Genomic DNA, 10,637 nt, shown 5'->3' with positions numbered 1-10,637 from the left:
ATATATATATATATATATATATATATATCAAATAAATATATATATATATATATATATATATATATATATATATATATATATATATATTTACCCTCTTTTTTCTGGCCCCTGGTTTGGAGAAAGAACAAAAAATGGCTACAAATAAGGGCCAAATAGACCTGGCAGCAAGTAGTGTAGGGGCCAAGTAGGGGGGCAGCGAGCCACCAGCCATCGGAGTCACCCTTAAGCGGAGGACCCGGTTGCAAGCCATCGGAGCCATACACGCAAGGCACTAGAAGAGTTGGCGAAGGCAAAAGGGTGGCTCGGCTGCAACCTCTGTAGGTAGGGCAGAGTAGGCGAAGGCAAAAGGGTGGCTCGGTTGCAACCTCCGTGGGTAGGGCTAGACCTAGAGAGCGAGAGAGGAGGTAGAGGAAATTAGAGAAAGAGAGAAGAGAGAGAGGGAGGGGTATAGGGCCTAGGCATCTAGGTCTACACCAGGTCGAAGAGAGCGCGGGCGTCGTAGAGCGAAGGGAGAGAGAGGATCGCGTGGTGGCGGATAGCTGGAGGTGAGGGGAGGGGAAGAAATAGAGATAGTCGGATAGGAGAAAGGTTAAGAGAGAGAGAGAGAGGAGAAAGGAAGAGAGAGAGTGCCAAGATGGAAGAGAGAGATGAGCGGGTGGAGGAGAGGGGGAGAGGAACAGCACCAGCTTGAGGAAAGGGGGAGAGAGAGAGAGAGAGGGGCTCGGCTAGGAGTAGAGGGGAAAAGAGAGATAGAAGGGCTTGGCTAGGAGTAGAGGGGAAGAACGAGAGGGGGGCGGAAAGAGGGAGAAGCGCAGCGCTAGAGGGGGAAAGAGAAGAGAGAGAGTGCGCCAGGTGGAGGTGACTTGAAGAGAGAGAGGATAGGAGAATAGGGAAGAGAGAGAGAGCGCCGGCTGTAGAGGTGGGGAGAAATGCCTCGTCGCCACGTGGAATGAAGGATAGGGAGGTATGCCACGCGGCATTTGATGGAGGTGTCAAATAGTATAGTTAAAAGATATCTATCATTTCATTGTTGTCATCTAATAAAGTATCACGCAACATGTTTTAGCACTCAGACATTGCACTTTATAGGAAAATAGTGTTGCGTTATTTAGAATCTTGAACCATTTTTTAAGATGCCAAAGGTCTTCTCGACGATATTTCGTAACTGAGCATGCTGATGATTATGTAGATCTTGCGAATTTTGATGTGTGCAGGCACGTGTGGTACCATCAAATTGACTGAGATGATAACACTTTTCTCTATAGAGTGCAAGGAATCAATTATCAATTTTTGTTTGCGTAACTCGAATCTACTAAGTAACATTTACTTGCGTCGACAAACAATGTTAACATAAAAATTGTTATTAGAAAAATTTATATACATAATAACAAACGTGTATTAGGCTATTATCTTTTGGAACGGTAAAACAACCACTTTCCTAAGCCCATCGAAGTACGTGCATATCTGCTGCAGAATCTTTTCAACTAGTATATACAAATAAAAAATAATGATCAAAGAAGACTGCAACCATTTAAACCCTTTGCGACATCGAAATAATGGTTGCCTGCTTTTTTAGATAACCACGGGAATGTATTCTGTCTACCCCTGCTCCAATTGCATTCTTATAAGGCAACATGCATCATATTTAATAATTAGAATAAAAATAGCTTGTATATATATTTGAGAATCAACCTTGAAAGTATAAAAATTAGGATTATTCCTTATGTTTTAATGTATAGAAGCATTACTTGGTAGGAAAGTTAGGTATTCATTCATATTTTAATATTGCAATATCTNAGTATAAAAATTAGGATTATTCCTTATGTTTTAATGTATAGAAGCATTACTTGGTAGGAAAGTTAGGTATTCATTCATATTTTAATATTGCAATATCTCGTAGCACATTGTTGAAATGTCTATTAATTGTTTCCTCCGAATGTTGGAATGTTTTCGCAATCACCCTATTAGCCACATCATGCCCTATGCAAAATAAAAAAATTGCTAACTACTCGGCATCATATTTCTAGTGCTATTTATTAGCCCATGCCAACTAGTTCATTTCGGAGCACTATGATAAATTACATCATAGGTGAAATATGCTATCTTATTTGCCTCCATATTTATTTATTGGTAAAAAAATTTTGAAGACCCTTTTAAGGAACAAAAATTTAATGGGAATAATTTTCGAAGTGAGACGGTTTTATTCACTGTGCATCATGTTGCCTAGCACGAATCTTAAAGTAGATGGACAACGAGATAGTCTCACCATGGGGACTGTTCCCATAAAATGTGCCCTTTTAGCTTTGGACCATTTTGAAATAGTTCTCTCCCCTTTTTTTGCCCTCTTTTTTTGATTGAGGCTTTCATATCTTTTTATTTTTTGGAATTGAATTATTTTAGTTACTTTAATTGAAGATTCTATTAAAGTCGGGGTTCCATTTGGTACTGATTGTTAAGTATTCTTGTTTTATTTGCTTAAAAATCATTGATGAATTTGGTGAAATTCTCGATTATTTTGACAAATTAATCAATTTCAATAGATTAAAAGGTTGTTTAAATATAAAAAGTTTGAAGTTGGCATGTTCTTTCAAATTAGCCTGGAGTTGAGGAGGTCTCCACATTTTCACCTACAGCCAAAACTCGTTCATTGGTCATCCTCAGCAAATTATAAATTTTACTCATACACACATCAATCGAATAAATATTTGGGCAATTGGTAACCTCGTGTTGATAAATTTGGCGTACAAGATCAACCTTTTGTTTTTCTATTTCAACCATTTCTGCTATCCCTGCAGAGGCTGTCATTTTCTTTTTCTTCGATTAGCTGATGACGATGCATGTTTTCGCGGGGGATTCAAGGCCTGTGGGGATTGATCTTTTGTTCTTGCAGAGTTATATCTAGATCTACGAGCACTCGCTCTATCATTTGGTTGCATTGAGATAGAGCTAGGAGAACGTGAGGTATTATTGGTTGTGACGTTAGCATTCGTAGGTGTGCTTGATGACTCTGGTTCAAGGAAATAGATAAGAGATTAATTACTGAGATTCAAACTCCAATGACGGTATCATTCTCCCCACGCGAAGATGAGGATGAGCTATCAGTTATAAGAGCTGCCACCATTTCGGAGGTAAATCCATATCGGCTATGCCAGTAGTCTTTGCAGAAAGGAACTCAATGTCCTTATAGGTCGGAAATAGTTTATTACTACACTTCACGTAGGCTAGATTCTCCTGAATAAAATTGTTAACATAATAATAGTATAATAATACTTAATTCAAAAAATTAAAATCAATATAATTAAATTTTACCGTAATTATAGCCTCCCAGGTCATGTGAGTTCTCTTTAGAACCTTGATGCGATTTTTAATTTGTTTCTTGGTGAGGTTCATGTTGGTCTTAAAGTTGAAATCGCGAATTATCCGAATCGATGCTAAGTTTATGAAACTTCCATTGACGGAGTTTCCTAATGTATGTTCCTCCGTCATCAGGCTCAATAAAATTGCATCCAAATTGTCCGTCCAATTTGCAGTGTGTGTCCAACTCTGAATTCGTATTCTGTTGCCACCTTCTATCTCTTGATTTTGGATTGCATTATTATTTGACCCCCTATTTTTCTTAAAAATGGACTTAAATATTTTCTTAAAAGGACGCATCTGTATTTTCTTACGAGTATTTCACGAGAAAAAGAAAGTGACATAGCGTCTGAAGCAGTAGCAGAAATGGTCGAATAAAGAAAACAAAAGCTTGATCTTGTACGCCAAATTTATCAACACGAAGTAACCAATTTTCTAAATATTTCTTCGATTGATGTGTGTATCAGTAGTGTTTATAATTTGTCGGGGATGACCAATGAATGGGTCTTGGCTGCAGGTGATGCATTAGAAGACGACAAAAATAGACAATTTTTTATGACCATGAATGGCGAGTTTGCATTTATGTGGGTGGACTGCCAAGTGGACATGCAAAATATATTGTACAAGCAATATTTTTCTGGCATGTAGAATAATGTCTTAGTGTTTTAATTGATTGATGTTTGTTTGTCTTACATTTGTAGTCGTTGTGTTCACGCATGTAGGTTATGTATTAATACTCGTTATCTATATGTGGAGTTTACACTTTTATCGAAGTGTCATGTTTATCTATATGTTATGTTTAGACAAGTGTTTTATCTATTTTTGGAGGTTATGCATTTAATCGTATTATGTTTTTTGAAGTTTCTTATGTCATTTTAACTACTTGTGATATGTTTTGTGAAGTTTTATGTTAGTTATTGAAAATTGTCATATTTATGTCATTATAACTATTTGTCTTATGGTTGGCAACACTCAGTTGATGATATTGTATTTCTTACAACAGGCATAGGTGAGTTATTATATTGTTTTGTTTTTTTTTTTTTTTTCCGACTATAATAGCCAATCTTATAGCAAAATTTGATTAGAATGATGACTATTGAGAATTAGTATTCATGTTGCTTATTCACCACGACTACACGACATTTCATAATATCGACGAAGTCGTACACAATCTTTTACTGGCCATAAGATGATTTGTAATTTTCTTAATGGCCATCCATAGAGATACTACCGTCGCTTTCGAATAATTACAAGTACCTTCATTGTGCTGCAATGAGCTAGTTGGCGGGGAGTTAATAAATAGCATTAAGTATATAAGTGCTAATGAGCAGTTAGCAATATTTTTATTTTGTGTAGGGCACGGTGATGCTAATGGGGTGATCGCGAAAACATTCTAACATTCGAAGGAAATAATTAGTAGACATTTCAACAATATACTACGAGATATTGTTACATTGAAAGATGAATGAATAACTAATTCTATTTTTTACTTTACTAGAGAAATTTATATATTTGGACGATAAAAAATATGATCAAATATTTAGAATGGATATCGTATTCAATTTTTAGGTTATTTTTTAATATAAGATAAATAACATCATAGGTAAAATATGCTATCTTATTTACCTCCATATTTATTTATTGGTAAAAAAATTTTGAAGACCCTTGAAAGAACAAAAAATTTAATGGGAATAGTCTTAGTGAGACGGTTTTATTCACTGTCCATCATGTTGTCTAGCACGAATCTTAAATTTGATGGACAATGGAGGAGATAATCTCACCACGGGGACTGTTCCCATAAAATGTGCCCTTTTTACTTTGGACCATTTTGAAATAGTTCTCTCCCCCTTTTTTTCCCTCTTTTTTGGCTTGAGGCTTTCATATCTTTTTATTTTTTGGAATTGAATTATTTTAGTTACTTTAATTGAAGATTTATTAAAGTCGGGGTTCCATTTGGTACTGATTGTTTAGTATTCTTGTTTTGTTTGCTTAAAAATCATTGATGAGTTTGGTGAAATTCTTGGTTATTTTGACAAATTAATCAATTTCAAAAGATTAAAAGGTTGTTTAAATATAAAAAGTTTGAAGTTGGCGTGTTCTTTCAAATTAGCCTGTAGTTGAGGAGGTCTCCATACATTTTCACTTAATTTATGCAGGAAAAAAAAAATAGTGCAATGCTCAATCTATTACTAACTTTTGATTGTTGCTCGTCACATTAATTTTTTTTTTATTAAAATTTAATTTGGATTTTTTTAACTCCAAGGAAAGTGATTACAAGTACTTTTGCATTTTGTAACTAGGTATCTGAAGTTTTAATTTTGATAACTATTTTTTTTTTTATTTTCATCAAATTAAATGATAGGCTCCTATCCCCGAGCAAGTTACTGATTGAATAGCTATTTTGATCGCATGGTTTACATATAATTTTATATAACTTCGAAGTAACAAAAATAAAATTAATTTTTTTCTTCTAGCTATAATAATTATGCATGAGGTGAAGAATGAAGTGAATACATTTTCAATTTTTATTACTTTACAATGTGTTTGATTTGAAATAATGGTTTTTTAACATNTCCAAAACTTTATCAAATAAATAATTCAAGGAACCTCTACCTCCTATCGAATTTACTAATTACACAGTCATGTTAGTCGCTTAATGCTTAATAATTATGCATGAGGTGAAGAATGAAGTGAATACATTTTCAATTTTTATTACTTTACAATGTGTTTGATTTGAAATAATGGTTTTTTAACATTATAATTATTAAGCATTAAGCGACTAACATGACTGTGTAATTAGTAAATTCGATAGGAGGTAGAGGTTCCTTGAATTATTTATTTGATAAAGTTTTGGAGTAACTCTAGAAAATTAAAGCGATAGTTGCATACGGCTCCTTTCAAAGATGTTAAGTAGTAAATAAAATTTCTACAAAACTTAAGTAATCATATTGGCCCTTTCAAAAAAATGTGTGTATAAATATATTTTTCTATCACAGATATGTGGATAACCAATAGATAAATAAATTTTTTTATCTCGTATATTTATAATTTGTATTGTAATGTTGAGTTTGGTTATCTTTTTCTTTCCTCCCACGATGGCGGCAAGGCTTATGGCTGCAGTGACATCGAAGATGAGGCCTCGTGGGCGACGGCAAAGCCGTGGAAAGAGAGAAGAAAAATATAGCTTTTTACGAGGATAAATTTATAAGGGTAAAATGGTCATTCACGCATTCATCGTTACGGTGTATCGGATAGCAGAGTCAAATATATAAATTTATCAGAATTTTTGAAGTATCGGATAGCAGAGTCAAATATATAAATTTATCAGAATTTTTGAAGGCATATATTGGAGGGATTAATATGACCACTTAAATTTATTTGGGACTTACTATTCAACATCTTTACAGGGAGCCGTATGAAATTGATCCAAATTTAAAAGGTCACATGTAGGGATGTAAAATGGGCCGGGTGGCCACGTGCCGCCCGGCCCGGCACGGCCTCGGGTTAGCCACAGCACTGCACGGGTACTGTAGCACCCGTGCCGGTCCGGGCGGACCCGAAGCTCTGGGCCATGTTGGGCCACCATTTTAGAGCCCGATGCCCGGCACGGCCCAGCCCGAAACGGGCCTGGGCTGGGCTGAGGCTAGGCGGGCCAAAAGTTTATTTCTTTTTTTTTTTTTAAATAAATAATATAAATTTATTTATTTTTTTAAAAAAAATTAAATATTTACTTTAGTATAATTATTTTTAAAATTTTTTAATATTTTAGTCAAAATATTAATTTAAATCCGGGCCGGGCCGGGCCGGACCCTAGCCCGTTTCGACCTGAAACTGTGGGCCGTGCTGGCCCGGCATGGCCCACATTACATCTCTAGTCACATGCATACTTGCATAGTGCTAAAGTTTTTTTTTTTTTTTTGAGAGAGATAGGTAGCACACTATTCGCTTCGTTTATTTCATTTAGAAATAAACTTAGCTGGAAATTGAATTAACTAGGATTCGAACTTGGGTCTCGGATACCAACCACCAAGCACTTTGCCACTTGCTCTGGGACGGTTGGTGCATAGTGCTAAAGTTGGAAAAGACTAGCTCATTAATTGGAAAAGGCTATCCATACACTCTATTTTAGAATGCATAGTACACATCCACCCATTTATTAATGAACAAAATTAAGATGTATAATATATATCTCTTTTGTGGTATATGGATAGCATTGCTTAATTTAACTACACTGAAATCCTTTTTTTTTTTTTTTTTGAGAGAAAGATAGTATGCTACTCATTTTGTTTATTTTAAAAAAATAAACTCAGCTGAAAATATGAAGCAAATAAAATGTTAGATCTTGAATACCAATCAGTAAGTTTTTTATCATTTGCGTTAGGGACGGTCCGTGCAAGCCCTGAAATGTTAAACCTGCAGTGCCCAGATTTGCATCATGTGACACAGCTAGTCTCCATCTCCCACGCCCACTGATCTCAGGAAAACAGGAAGCTCTTTACTCAGTTTGTCAGGAAAAAGATTGTTGCTGGGAGGAATCTTCTTCCTCTCGTGGGAATGGGGACAACTGAAAAAGAGTGTCGCAGTTCATATCCGAATAAGGTTCCCTCAGTGACCGCTGCTAAATCGACAACTGTGTTTGGTATATTACTGGTCTATTATTGGTTATATATTGTATGACGCTCTGCCACCACATCAACAGCATTTTATAGATCATAATATAATTAAGTAAGAACTATAAGTTAGCAAGTAGAAACGAGCAGTTTTCCATTTAAAATTTCTGTGGGTTGTGTTTTGCTTGGTTTTATATTTTCTTCGGTTTGGTTCAGTTTAAAACGTTGAGAATCAGAAAAACCAAATCAACCAAAATAACTAACTTTTAATAGTTTTAAATATTAACCCATATTATAATTAAATAATTAGTGACTTTACCCATTTCGATTTTTGAAATATATTTTTGGATGAATTTAGTTGTATCCGTACCTGTTTTTTTTATTGTAGTTTGGTATGTTTAATTCAAAAAAAAAGTATTCAAATCAAATAACCCAAACTGGACTCATTGAATTTATTTTTGGTTCGCGAGCAGGGGGCGGAGGAAGAAGAGATTGGGTGTTTAGAGTATTTTAGTCAGTTTTTTTAAAAAATTGACTCATATTTACAAAAAATAAAAAAAGTGGCTTACTTCTGTAAAAACGTAAAACTAGTGAATTTGCTTTTTTGCAAGAATAAGAGATTGGACGTGGGGTGAGCGCTCGAGGCTACCGCGGACAGCGGAGACATGGCTCACGAGGAGGGTGTGGAGGAAGGAGAGATGGAGTGTTCAAAGCAAGTCAATTTTGTTCAGTTTTTAAAAGTTTTGATTTGCATCTATAAAAATAAAAAAAAGTGGCCTATTTTTGTAATAATATAAAACTTTTTCGATTTTCTATGCTACTGCTTTTTTACATTAAAATTTTACTTGGTTTTCATTTTTTTTAACACTTTGGGCCACTTTTTTTTTTGGTTTTTACACTTTCAAACCATCATTTATTTTATGGACAAAAAAAGCTCGTCTTCGTAATAATAAAAATAGAAGGAAAGAAAAAAAAAAGAAAAAAGCAAGAGAAGTATTTTTGCCTATAAACTGAAAAGGTGAAATACAAGTATACAAATTACAAAAGAAAGGCAAATAAAAATTTAGTATAAAACGCCATAACAAAAGTTTTTTCTAAAAATTTTTAAATATTAAATAGTTTGGAAGTAGAAAGAAAAGAAATTTTCTATTTGTACACTTCATTATAAAGTGTAAATTTTACACTAGATAATTCTAGGATTTAAAAAATATTTTTATACTTTTTTTTTTTTTGAGAAAAAGGTAGCAAGCTACCTGCTTCATTCATTAAGCGAAATGAATTTAGCGTACAAAATGGAAGCAGCTAGGGCCTCCAGACAGAGCCGGCTACAGAAGAACAAAACAAAACCAAAAGAAAACGGGGACAGAAAGTAGACAAAGAGAAAGAGAAACGAACAACTCGGGACCACAAAATAGACAACGAGAGCGCAAGGGGATTCAAAGTGCTTCGTTCCAACCTCTGATCAGAGAAGCGACACGCTGGGAAGCCCAGAACACGTTATGAACCTCATCGCTGAAGCAAATGCTGTTTCTCTCCGTCCAGACGACCCACCAAATCGCCACTAAATGAGTTAAACTTTTCGATCTTGATTTGGGCTCGGGGTTCTCGGAGATCTGTGACCAAAGCCTCCGAACATCCCCCTCTTCCGAAAAAGCCGGCAAAATGGGTCCCACTATAAATCGAAGGTATCTGACAAGAATACAGTCATGGAATAGGTGCTCGCAGGTTTCAGAATGTACTGCACAGAACTTGCACCATTGATCCACCGGACACCCTCGGCGAATCAATCTGTCCATATTTTTATACTTTTAGTGTTGAAAATTTTTGACTTAGACTAGCAAGTAAATTCTCATATTTGAGAGACTAGAATGTAGGTTATATATCTATGTTATTTGTGTACATTTATAATGTTGCTCGAATTTTTTTTTATTCTTGAGAAGTCCATAAAGAAAGGTAACACAAATGATTTAAAATCAAAAACCGTCTAGGATCCGAAAATATTGCCGGGTCCACGATTTATTGGTTCAATCAGCGGTTCAACCACTAGATTGAATGACATCAGCATGACATCGTAAATACTTATTTATTATTTTTTATAATATATATAATAAGAAAAATGCATACTAAGTATAGTATTCTATATTATTTTTAAATATGATTATATTACATTACATATAATTAAAAGTATATTAGATTAGTAAAACCTAATGCATTTTTCTGATTAATTATTGAAGTATATAGTAAGAAAAAAAAATCAATGGATTTTTTGTAAAATCGGATGGATTTATCGATTTAACTGGTGCACGTAACAGATCAAAAATAGTTTTACGTCGGATGGATTTGATAAAATGAATGGAATCAGTTTAGGCACTGGGTCACGATCCGACTGATTCATCCGACCAGATAGATCTCCGCGTTTTAAAACATTGTGTAGTACATGGCTTCCCGGCCCGTTGCGAAAAGTAAAAGGAAAAGGCTCAGGTGGGGATGTGAGCCCAACTCAACCCCAATTGGTTGGTTCCACCTTTTGGTAATGGAATATGTCACGTCCCTCTCATTTAGCAAAAAAATTCCGTTATTTCCGGACCCACACAAAAATAACATCTCACGAGATATATATATATATATATATATATATATATATATATATATATATATATATATATATATATA

The 10,637-nt window shown here is 34.8% G+C and overlaps 1 protein-coding gene across 3 annotated transcripts in view; it reads left to right on the top strand.

Moving 5' to 3' along the window:
* The window catches only part of LOC109707929 (CDT1-like protein a, chloroplastic), a 21,831-nt gene extending 13,778 nt beyond the window's left edge, over nt 1-8,053 (top strand). The window contains exon 9 of one of the 3 annotated variants that reach the window (XM_020229469.1): nt 7,736-8,053. The gene's annotated coding sequence lies outside the window, so the exon portion shown is untranslated. Of the gene's footprint in view, nt 1-2,795; nt 3,251-3,871; nt 4,123-7,735 lie in introns of those variants that run through there. The other 2 variants (XM_020229468.1, XM_020229470.1) reach the window with 2 other exon arrangements.

Source organism: Ananas comosus, linkage group 3 (genome assembly GCF_001540865.1).
Source record: "Ananas comosus cultivar F153 linkage group 3, ASM154086v1, whole genome shotgun sequence".
NCBI classification, from domain to species: Eukaryota; Viridiplantae; Streptophyta; class Magnoliopsida; order Poales; family Bromeliaceae; genus Ananas; species Ananas comosus.
This window is presented reverse-complemented; position numbering and strand designations above follow the sequence as displayed.